We start from the raw sequence: 12,598 nt of genomic DNA, 5'->3' as shown, positions 1-12,598 counted from the left end.
ACCTTCTCGAGGAGTATGAGATAACTTTGAGGCAATTGTCTGGTTTCTCATGGTAGGTCGCGGTAACTTACTTCATAGATTGTTGTCATCAAGATGAAGCATCGCTATTATCTGTATTTCAAAATCTCTATTAGCTAAAGGCCTGTAATCGGGGAGGTTTGCTAGGTCATTTTTTTTTACTCCTCGTGAGGGCTGTGAGTCAATTATCTGCAACTAGTCATCCAACCTTCGTTTAAATCGCTCCAAGTACGTTCGAGTGAAGAATAGATTTGGGGATGGCTTTGAATTCCCTATCAAGTGGTCTATTCTTAGTAAGGTCGTTTGTGTGCGAAAGAGGCCTATTAAATGTGAAGTGGGTTGGGCTCAACTTTCAAGGCTGTATGGAGGTCGTGTATTGAAACTTGAAGAGGTGTTAATAGCGAGAAATGTGTTCCATTTCTACCTTCTAGATTTGAACCTTAATGGATAGCGACCCATTGATAATTTGAAAGGTGCAGAGACCGAATCGCTGTTGCCTACAGAGTTCGCATGGCTACATGTTGCCATTAACGAACTCAAACTAATTCTTCTGGGAAAAAGGGTGGAATCTAGAAATTACTTTTATACATTTTGTAAATTAAAGCCTCATTCATGGTCTTCCAAGTCTACTGGGATTTAAGAAGGTAGTGTGAACACCCTTATAAATAATGTTAGTGCTGACGATAAACTTGTTGGTAATGTAGGCACAACTAAAGAATCTACACCATCAACCAAATCCACAAGTTTATCACGAGAGATTGCCACATACATAAACATACGATCTTTTATGCAAAATGTGCAACGTGCTCCTTCTAACACTTTTATCGGAGAAGGGAGTTGTACCACCCTTTACCTGTGTCTGAGGCCGGGATATGATATGAGGCATTACCAGACTTAAACATACATAATCACATAAAATTAACCATAAAATTTTTTCCATATCAAAAACATTCATACATATGTATAACGTCCCTTAAACAAGCTTACGAGGCCCTATACACGCATCAAAGATGATTCGGGACTAAACAGGAAACTTTAAAAACTTCTGGAAAAACTTAGAAAATTTTATCATAAAACAGGGTCACACACCCGTGTGGCTTGGGACATGCTTGTGTTCTCAGCTCATGTAACTCTCTGTTTATGATGTCATCACCAAATTAGGGGCACACGGCCGAAGCACATGCCTATTTCCCACACACGACCGAGACACACGATCTTGTCTCAGCCTGTGTGACCAATTCGAAGTTAAAGTACAAGATGCAGGGAACATAAGGCCAGATTACACTCCCATGGGGGCAGGCCGTGTGTCACACACGGCTTAGACACACGCCTATGTGTCTACCCGTGTGGACAAATACAAGGCTATTTTTGAAGCCATTTGCCACCCATAGTTGTACACATACACTTATACATCTCTATAGCAATTAACATACTTAATTGAGTAATTATATATCCACAATCAAGGCTCAAGCATGGCATCCTCATAACAGCACATGCATGCACATGACATTTCTCTTATTCAAGTCTAAACTTACCAAAACACATATAATTAGGGGTGAGTATTTGATCGAGTCGAGTCTAATCGAGTCAAAAAATTTTGAATTAGTCGAGTTGATGGATCCTATTTTAGCAACAATTTGAATTTCTTTCGAATTGGATCAAATTGAGTCAAAAATTTCGAGTCAAGTCGAGTTGAGTTAACAAATCCTATTATTTATACTCAATGTTGTGTTTACATGAACTGATTATTTAACTAGTAAATGAAGTACAAAATCATTTAACTATATAGACAATATAATGTTTTGACTTTTAACTTAATGAGTAAACATTTATAAAAACAACGTAGTTTTGCCTTTTAATTTAATGGTTTTGACTTTTAACTTTAAAAAAGGTAAACGTTTATCAAAACGGCGTTGTTTTGCCTTTTCTTATTCAGATTTTTAGATAAACCGAATTGTGTAATTCATATTTGAGTTAAACCGAAAAACTTAATTTTTTATTCGAGTTGATCCAAATAACTTGATTAACTCAAATAACTCGAACTATTTAATTCAAAATTTGAAAAATTTATCGAATTTTTCAAATCAAATCGGATTTTGCTCACCCCAACATATAATATATATAATTGGTTTACCTCCAATTTATCCATTTATATCATGATTATCAACATGCCAACAAATCTAATTTAAATCTTCAAGCATTCATGTCTTATAACAAAATCCACGTCTTCAAAGCATTGGCACATACATGTATACAAAATTTGATTTACGACCATTTAAACTATATAAGCAAATTTGCATGGCTACCCACAACATCAATCTATTAACTATTACAAGCCAATACATTTGGCTAACTTATAAAGACATATTCACAAAGTGACTTAGTCCCTATACATGCCATAAACTTAAGAGGGTTGCATCCGTTCCAACATGATAACTTGATAGTGTGATGACATCTTCAGCAATCTCCAATCCGAGCTAGCAAAAATTAACCTATAAGAGATGGAAAAGGGAGGGGAGTAAGCTACAAAGCTTAGTAAGTTCATATGAAAATAATAAGAAATTTTATTAATATGCTGTTACCAAATTCTTACAACATGCTCTCAAGGTATCACAATTATAATTATATTAATCCACTATTTGATCAAATTCCAGTCAAGCTGTCTACTCGTGTCATAGACACTAAATTATTTATATCTGGAGCTATAGAGCTCCAATTTAAGATCCGTTAATTTTTCCTAAAACTAGACTCACATATATTCCTACCATAAAATTTTGAGAATTTTTGGTTTATCCAATTAGTACAGTTTATTCTTCAAAATTACCCCTTTTTCGCTGTTCAACAGTTCTGACCCCTCTTCGCTAAAAATTAATTATCTTCTCATACGGGATTCGAATGATATTCCCGTTTGTTTCTTTTGAAAATAAAATAATTAAAGAATCTAATCATATAAATTATAACACATAATTATTTTTTTATAATTTTTATGATTTTCCAAAACAGAACAGGGGATGCCGAAAACATTCTGACTCTGTCTCACGAAAATTTAAATATCTCATAACCTGATATTCTTTTTCTTATACCCTTTCTTCTATGTGAAACTAGGCTCAATAATATTTAATTCTATATTTTATTCAACCACTAACTAATTTTTTTATTATTTTTGGTGCATTTTCAAAGTGGGACTGCTACTACTGTCCAAAACTGTTTTAGTATAAAATAATGATAACTAAGTCAATAACACTTTTACCAATTATTCCAACCATTATGGTATAGATACATATCTTACTCATTCGTATCCTTAACAATAATGCATCATAAACTGAATTCACTTCACATGAGATATATGTACATACCTGTACCACTCGTAATACAGTCACATACCTTCTCGTTTTGAACGTACCTGTTGGATCATTCAGAATACCAATGGTTACTTGGAAATCTCATACATTTAGTATTGTTTCAATACCATATTCCCGATATGGTCTTACATGAAATATCATATCGACGCTATATCCCCGACATAGTCTTATACGAAATCACATACCGAGGCCATATCTCAGATATGGTCTTATACGAAATCTTAATAACCTTATTGTTTTGAGATTTGTACCCTATTCATCTCTAAGATTCATTCGGGATTTCTCATTCATTGGAACTTCTTCATAATCATCATTGATAAATTTCATGGAAACAAATGTATAATTCATGCAATATCGAAATATAAAATACATAACATAAGGTAGTATCATTTACACGTGAACTTACCTCAATACCAAGGTTATCAAAAAGGGATCTAACCATCGATTCCTCGTTTTTCCCCCGTTCTAGGTTCGAATCTCAATTTTCTCGATCTATAATGTCACATTTAGTCTAATTATTAGCCACATTATTCAATGTGGTCCAACTATCATATTTTAGTAAAATTATATTTTTTCCCCTAAACTTTGTCATAATTACACTTTTGCCCCTAAACTCGTAAAATGAAATGCACTCAATTTCTTTGTTATCCAAGCCTAGCCGAACCATTTTCATAACTATAGCATCTCAAAATCTTCATTGAAACACACTCTTATTACACATTTTATAACTTTCTCAAAACGGTCCCTTTGGACGTTTTCACCGCTTAACAAAAGATGTTTATCTAACACCCAACGTTCATTTTCTACCATTAAACATCAAAACACATGCATGTCATTCATGAGTAAATTTTTAGACATGAGCCCTAGCTTAAAATAATAGTAGAAATAGGTAAATCGAGTTACGGGAACTTCAAAAATGTAAAGAACTTTGAAAACGGGGCTAGGGATCACTTACTATTGAGCTTGGAAGTTTGAAAAAAACCCTAGCCATGGCTTCCATAGGGGTTTCGGCTGGAGCAAGAAGATGAGGGCCAATTTTGGCTATTTTGGGTTTTTAATTCATTTATTTTCTAGATTACCTAAATGCCCCAAACTTAAAAATTGTTCATTTCACCTATCTCATGCCCATTTTTGTCCAAAAAATGTCCAATGGTCCAATTAATATATAAAGACCTCTAATTTAAAGTCCATAGGAACTTGACACCTTTAACATCTAGAACTCATATTTTGCACTTTTTTACGATTTAGTCCTTTTGACCAAATTAAGTGCCCAAACGTCAAAATTTTTAAACGAAAATTTCACGAATTCATTCCATGAAATCCTGGACCATAAAAATACAATAAAAATAGATTTTTTTTATGTTAGATTTGTGGTCCCGAAACCATTATTCTGATTAGGCCCGAAAATCAGGATATTATAAGAATGGTAGCACTCGGAAGAAGTAAAGGACAATAACTGGGACTGCCAACATTGTTTTAAGTAGCGAGGATGAATGTAGTTCGCTGTTAAGGGAACTTCATCAGAAGAAAGGAAAGGATCGTGCGACTTTATCTGGAAATGTAACAAACATTATTGTAGTGACCACCGTTGCTATCCTTTCTCCACTAACATTTCTACCCTATTGCAGAATTTCCACCAAAAATACATTTGGTGTTATCACCACTATTGAGCATGGTCTTTCGGGAGGTTCATTGAAGCTATTGGCTTTTGATGGTAAAATCAATACTTTGTTTCCTTGGCATGATCAGTTAAGTTTACAGAAATCTCCTTATTGTCTTTACTGAGGCGAGCAGAAAGTGGAAAGAATCAATGCCTTAAGAGGTTAAGGATTGTGTTTGCCCTTGTGCCTACCAAAAAATCATTGTTAAAAGAGCTTATATTGTTTCTGCAATTGGCTTTTGCTGAAACTAAAGTCATTAGTCTAGGGCCCACAGAAATTATGATAGGGGAGGAGGCTATTAAATTAGAGGTAGAGAATGACTATCAGTCCACCAAGGAGCCTTAAAGAGGGCTCACGAGCTATATAAAAAGTTAGAGGAAGATTATGATAATTTTGTGGAGTGCAATAAAAGGATAGATGAATGCCTCACTCTTTCAGAAGGAGCCAATGAGAAGTTAAATGAAGAAATTATGTTGATATAAGCTGAAAAGGTTAGTCTCCAGGAAACTATCAAAGCTATGGGTGAGAAACATACAACTGAGATGGCTGACTCGTGAAAGCATCACGAGGAAGCCTTGGCGAAGTATCGGAAGAAACGATGCAGAATTTTCAAGATTACCTACCAGAATTAAAGTCCAACATTTTGCTACATGTTCAAGTTATTGGAGGGCCTTTAGATGCTCGCAAGGTAAACTTCGATGCTTTGAGTCATCTTACAGATGCTTAACTTGGAATTGACATCCATTTTCCCTCGGGGCTTGTTTGGGAAGAGTCCATTGAGGAGTGGAAGAACTTAAATAGATTTTTTCTTGTTGATAGTCCTGTTGAAACCAGTGTCGCCCCTATCGTTGAATATAAAAAAGATGAAGATGAAAATGAAGAGGCAGAAGAGGAAGAGGACACTGTTAATCCTGATGATACGAGTGTAAACTCTTGATTTCATTTTTATGTATTTGTTGTACTTCTATCATTCCATTTTGAAATGAAAAAAAAAAGGCTCTATTTATGCCTTGAACATTTGGTTATTAACTATGGCTTTACTTTACTAAATTGTCTATTGAGTCATAATCTTAAATTAATAAGAAACAACAAAGCAAATTGTAATTGTATACCATCAAACTGCTCAACGTAATTATGATCTCAAATTTGTAAGCTTTATAAAATATTAGAGGGTTTAAAACTTAAGAAAATTGTTTGTATGTAGTTGTGATTGTAAATCAGTTAACTCGTAAATCAGTTAACTCAAAATGAGTTGTTCATAATCATAAATCAATGAACTAAGTTGTGATCATAAATCAACGAGTTTTAAGAATATCAGTTGTGATCATAAATTAGTGAAATGTTTGAATGTAGTTGCGATTATAAATCGATGAACTTTAAGTGAAAGTTTATGATTATAAATTAATAAACTTAATCTATGATCGTAAATCAACGAGTTTTAACAATATCAGTTGTGATCGTAAATTAATAAACTATTTGAATGGAGTTGTGAACGTAAATCAGTGAACTCTAAGTGAACCGTTCATGATCGTAAATCAATGAACTTAAGCTGTGATCGTAAATCAACAAGCTTTAATATTATCAATTGTGATCGTAAATAATCGAACTATTCAAATGGAGTTGCAATCGTAAATCAGTAACCTCTAAGTGAACTATTCATGATCGTAAATCAATGAACCTAACATGTGAACGTAAATCAACGAGCTTTAACAATATCAATTGTGATCGTAAATTAGTGAAATGTTTGAATAGAGTTGCAATCATAAATTGGTGAACTCTAAGTGAATAGTTCATGATCGTAAATCAATGAACGTAAGCTATGAATATAAATCACTGAGCTTTGATAGTATCAATTGTGATCATAAATCAGTGAACTGTTTGAATGTAGTTGCAATCATAAATCAATGAACTCTATAACTTATCCAATACTTGGTAACAATAAACAAAAATTTGAACAATGACAAATTTATTAGAAATGAGGATGGATTGTTCATACATAGTATTTCTTCAAGTGACAAGCATTCTATGTGCGAGGCAAAACAGGACCATCCATATTTACTATCTTATAGGCTTCAAAACCTATTTTTTATATAAATTTGTAAGGCCCTTCCAAATTAGGAGCTGTGCGATACCGGCAAACTGCCCTCAGTGTTTCTTAAGACTAAGTCACCCACCTAGAATTGCTTGTTCTTCACCCTGGCATTGTAATATTGGGCAACTTGTTGAGCTCGCACAATGTTCTTGACTTCAGATGTTTCCATGAATTCATTGATAATATTTAAATTATGCCTTATAGCCTCTTAGTTGTCATCCTCATTAAAATGAGATGTCCTTTGTGATCGCAAGCCTATTTTAGCAGGGATTACTACTTCAACATCATAAACCAATGAAAATGTCATTTCTCCTGTTGCTGTATAAGAGGACATTCTTAAGGCATATATAATTCCTGACAATTCTTCAAGCTATGCACCTTTAGCATTACCCACCTTTTTCTTTAAAGCTGCCAAGATTTTCTTGTTCATTGCTTCAACTTGGCTATTTGTTGGGGGATTTTCACAGAACTTTGGACAAGTGGTATCTGTAGGCCTATGCAGAAGTTCTTAAATTTTTCTTGAAATTGAGTTTTATTGTCTATTATAATTAGACGTGGGATGTCGAACCTACAAATAATAGACTTCCAGACAAAAGTCTCAATCTGCCTCTCCATTATTGTAGCTAAGGCTTCGGCCTCTATCCGTTTAGTAAAATAATCAACAGCTCTAACTATGAATTTCTTCTGAGTTGTGGCAATTTGAAATAGACCTAAGATGTCAATCACCTATGTTGAAAATGGCCAGAGACCAGATATAATTTGGAGAGGTTTGGCTCGTGATCGTTGTACTGGTGCATGTTTCTGGCAAGCATATCACAAGCGCGAACCAGCTCATGCATGTCGTTTTGTATGGTTGGCCAATAATATCCATGCCTAAGAACCTTTTGGGATAGTAATCTACCTCCTAAATGATCGCCATATATCCCCTCATGTATTTCTCTCATGACATACTCAGTTTTGTTAGGGTTCAAAGATCTCAGCAGCGGTTGGAAGTAACCCTTTCTATACAAGACACCATCTAACATGATATATTTTTAAAGGAAACAGGTTCAATAACTTCTTCTGAATGAGACCTATGTAATTTTTATACATGAAAAATATATTAAATGTGTGTAACAGTTACGTACCTCGCTGCTTTATCTTGTACCTTGGCTAATTCTTTTTTGCTTATTTCTTTGCTTTCCCCATTGTAAAGCTTGTATGATATGAGTCATCCACGTTTGATCTTGTTGTACAGTGAATACATGTTTATCATCGCAACTGGAGGTGACTCTATATTCTAATAGGATCTTCCCACTTTGCTTAATGAAGATGGATGAGGCTAACTTAGATACAGTATCAACCTTGGTATTCTCAACTTAGGATAATTGTTGAACTTTTTCCTTGTCAAATTGAGCAAGTAGTTCGCCAGCCATTATGCGGTATCTCTTCAAACTACGCTCTTTTACCTTGTACCACCTTATCATTTACTTCGCTACTAACTGGGAAACAATGAATATTACTAGCTCTCTTGCTTTCAATTGTCAAGCTAGTTATAGCTCAAAATTAACACTTCATATTTTATTACGTTGTTGGATGCTTGAAAGTCAAAAGATAGTCCATATTACTACTCATTCTAATTAGGGTTTATAAGAAAAACACATGCTCATAATCCTTTCTTTACTGTTGAACCATCTAAATACACTGCCCAACATTTCGGCTTTGCAGTTTGGCTATTATGTTTAAAGAAATATTTTTTGTTGATTGTTCGATGGAAGTATGAAGCTTAGAGCTACAAAAGGCAAAAATCAGGTGAGCCTCTAAGTCGACTATTCTATGTAAGGTAGTATTTGCAATGTTTTTATAGATAATGGTCAGACTATGAATGCTAAATAAGTCGTGCATATATAGTTCGTGAAGAATCTAATAGGTTAAACATGAAAAAAAATGTATGATAGTTTCAGTACGGTGTTAGAGCATGAAAGATCTGTTTAGTAAGTCTGGGTTTGTCTCTGCGAAGTTGACTAAAGGAATCCTTCGGGATTTTAAAAATGATTAATTAGAAGGAAAATTCCATGGCACCATATTGAGTAAGACCATAACTGGTAGGTTATGGCATCATATGGAAAGGTCTAAAGGGAGGTTATTACCTAATGAAGTTCTTTATGTGACCCAAGACGATGAGGGGCAAACCTCACGTAATGTGAGTCTAGCAAATCCCTATCATGAACACGCTAAAAAATGGAAACTTTTATGGCAATCTATGAAATGGAAGCCTTTGTGGCAATCTGTGAAATGGGAGCCTTTGTGGTGATCATGGAAAAGAACGCCTTCGTGGCACATTCTAAAGAAAGGCCCTTGTGGCAATTATCTGAAGGAAATACTTTTGTGGCGAACCTTGAAAGAGAAAAGTGGTAAGTATCGTGAACACAGAAGGAATAGTACATATGGCAAACACTGAAGGAATAGTACATATGACGAACTTTGAAGGAATAGAACATATGGCGAACACTGAGAGAAAAAATTCCGTAAGAAATGTTGTGGCGTATCCTGCATTGTCTTAAGATATGGAAAAAGAAGATGGAAAGCACTGAAATATGTGGCGAATTCAAGGTATGAGTCAAACGGACTTGAAGATTAAGTCGATTAACAATACTTAGTTTGTATGGAACTTAGAATGATAATGGCTAAGAAACCTCGAAATGGGTTAAGTAAATAATGTAAGTAATGAATTAGTGAAGAGAAGGGTAAAACATGATTTCAAGGTTAGGTGTGATGTCTATGGTATGAAGAAGAAAAATACTCGCCAAAGTTAAGATGAAGAACGAAGAACAATGACATGACAATAAAATTCCTAGATACATTGTATGGAGACAATACAAGTAAATTGAATCTAACTCACGAAGCTCTCATGAACTTACCTTTGTGTATACAAGTAATGAATCAGTGAAGAGAAGGGTAAAACATGATTTCAAGGTTAGGTGTGATGTCTATGGTATAAAGAAGAAAGATACTCGCCAAAGTCAAGTTGAAAAACGAAGAACAATCACATGATAATGAAATTCCTAGATACGTTGTATGGAGACAATACAAGTAAATTGAGTCTAACTCACGAAGCTCTCATGAACTTACCTTTGTGTATTGTGTTACAGGTAAGCTGATTGAGTTTACGCCAGGAGAGACGACGCCAAGGCTACGCCAGAAGTGGCGGAACGAACTATTTTTTATACAGAACGTGTTGACAGAACAATTGTAGTCAGTATTATCACTAAAGGATTAAAACAAATAGAGCATTGTAATTAAGTTATGTTATTCGCTTGTAAGTCCTCGTTATTTAAAGTCTTGTACAATGGTTGTAATTATCTACAGTACATCCAGTTGTAAGTCAGTTGGAATAAGATTCTTAAATAAGAACTAAATGTAGAAACTTAGTACGTTTTATTTTTGAGTAAGTATGTAATTGAGTTGTAACACCCAAGATTCAGATTTGGCGAATAGGATCGGGTTAAGGGCGTTACAAAATTAATATGTGTCACCATGCTAATTGGTCGTCAGCTCCATATCAATGTTTTTTAATTGTGTTAGTCATGTACTTAAAAAAAGTATCAAGTTAACTTACGATTTTTAAGTTTAAGTACTAGTTATGTCCCAAAAAATAATCGAGTTGTAACACCTAAGATTCGGATCTAGCGAATTGGATCGGGTTGAAGGCATTACAAACTTAACATGTGTAACCATGTTAATTGGTCGTTAGTTCCATATCAACATATTTTAATAGTGTTAGTTAGGTACTTAAAAAAGTATCAAGTTAACTTACAATTTTTAAGTTTAGGTACTAGTTAAGTCCCAAAAAAATTAAATACAAAATAAATATAAATTACTAAGTGCCTCCGTATATATTAACCTTCTTAAAATCCCATTGACGCAAATAATGATGAAGATGTTACGCTGTAGATGACTTGCCAAGAATTACTATTCATGATTTGCAAGAATAATGTTTCATTTAAATGAGTTTAACTTCTTTCTCTCCGAGGTTAAAGTGTCAATGGCAAGCTTGCTGCCTTAGATTTGATTATGACATGGCAGCAAGGAAATATATATTACAAAGCTTGAGAGAATTTTTTTTACGAAGAACACTTAAAAGAGTTGTGTTTTTAAAAAATGTCTAAGGATGCGGAAAGGCTCTTCTCTCCCAACAAAGACTCTTTGCTTATTTATAGACAAATGTATAAGCTAAACGCTAAATCATGTACTATTGATCATTTTAATCACAACGTTGTTTTTAAAAAGTGTTGCTTCGTTGGTTGCGCATACCATTTTTGCTCTAGCTATTTGGATATAGACTCTAAGGCACTTAAGCGATGTCGGATCTTTTATCACCATGTTGTAGTTGGGAAAGGACGTCGAGTAGACTATTCCCGAGTTAAGGGATGTCTTGGTGATAGCTATACATGCATGTTCATACTTTAGGTACCTCGAGTCTAAGAGAGCTATTTTGGCCGAGGTAGGTCGTCCTTTGTTGCCATTGTAGCTTAACGCTAGCCTGACTACTCCAAATTGGATATGGGTCTACCCATGCTCGATCCATTGTTGTGGAAATTCTGGAGGAATCTCTATGGTGACAAAATGTTCAACAATGCCTGCTGGGAGAATGCACTAATCAAACTTTGTTAACTGGATGTATTCTCTCGGTGCTTGAGACTTTGAACATGCGAGTGATCTGATGAAAGAACTTGAAGATTTTTTTGAAAGCTTTACAAGGTTTTAAGAGAGATAGGTGAGGATCTTATATCTAGCTTAATTCAGGGACATGGTTAATTTTGTGTAGGTAATCTAATTTATTTGCGGTAGTTTTCTTAAGAGGAGTAGAAGGTAAATTAAAGGGTCTAGCTAAGGTAGAAGAACTTGAAGGTATTATATCTAAAGATGACTTTTTCATATTTGAGTAATTCTCTTGGCTACTGTTTCCTGGCCAATATCTTAGCTGAAAATTCTTGTTATTGTTCGTTCATGCTAGTGTAATACGAATTAAACACGTAAATCAGTGTGATACTTAATACACTTGTGAAAAATAAAATAGAATAAAATAAATAAAAATAAAGAACACATAAATTTTACGTGGAAACCCTTTCGGGAAAAAAATCACGGGCAGAGGAGAAGAAAATTCACTATGTCGAAAAATTTTTACTCAAATACAAGAGGAATAGACTATGTCTATTTATAGGCTTGCAAAGCCATATTCTAGTAGGATTGAAACACCTTATCCTAATCAATATAAAATAGATGGAGTTTAATAAGGTTTAAAACCTTATTCTAAAATAAAATAAAAGAAGTCTAGTTCTATATGGATTTTACTTTTATTTTATTTTCCATCGTATTTTATTTAAATAAGAATTTGGGTCACTTAATTCTAACAATCTCCACCTTGACACAAATTCTCAATGAACAAGTTCTTCATCGCGAACTTTCAATAAACAAGTTCTTCA

This window comes from Gossypium arboreum, chromosome 1 (genome assembly GCF_025698485.1).
Source record: "Gossypium arboreum isolate Shixiya-1 chromosome 1, ASM2569848v2, whole genome shotgun sequence".
NCBI classification, from domain to species: domain Eukaryota; kingdom Viridiplantae; phylum Streptophyta; class Magnoliopsida; order Malvales; family Malvaceae; genus Gossypium; species Gossypium arboreum.
This window is presented reverse-complemented; position numbering follows the sequence as displayed.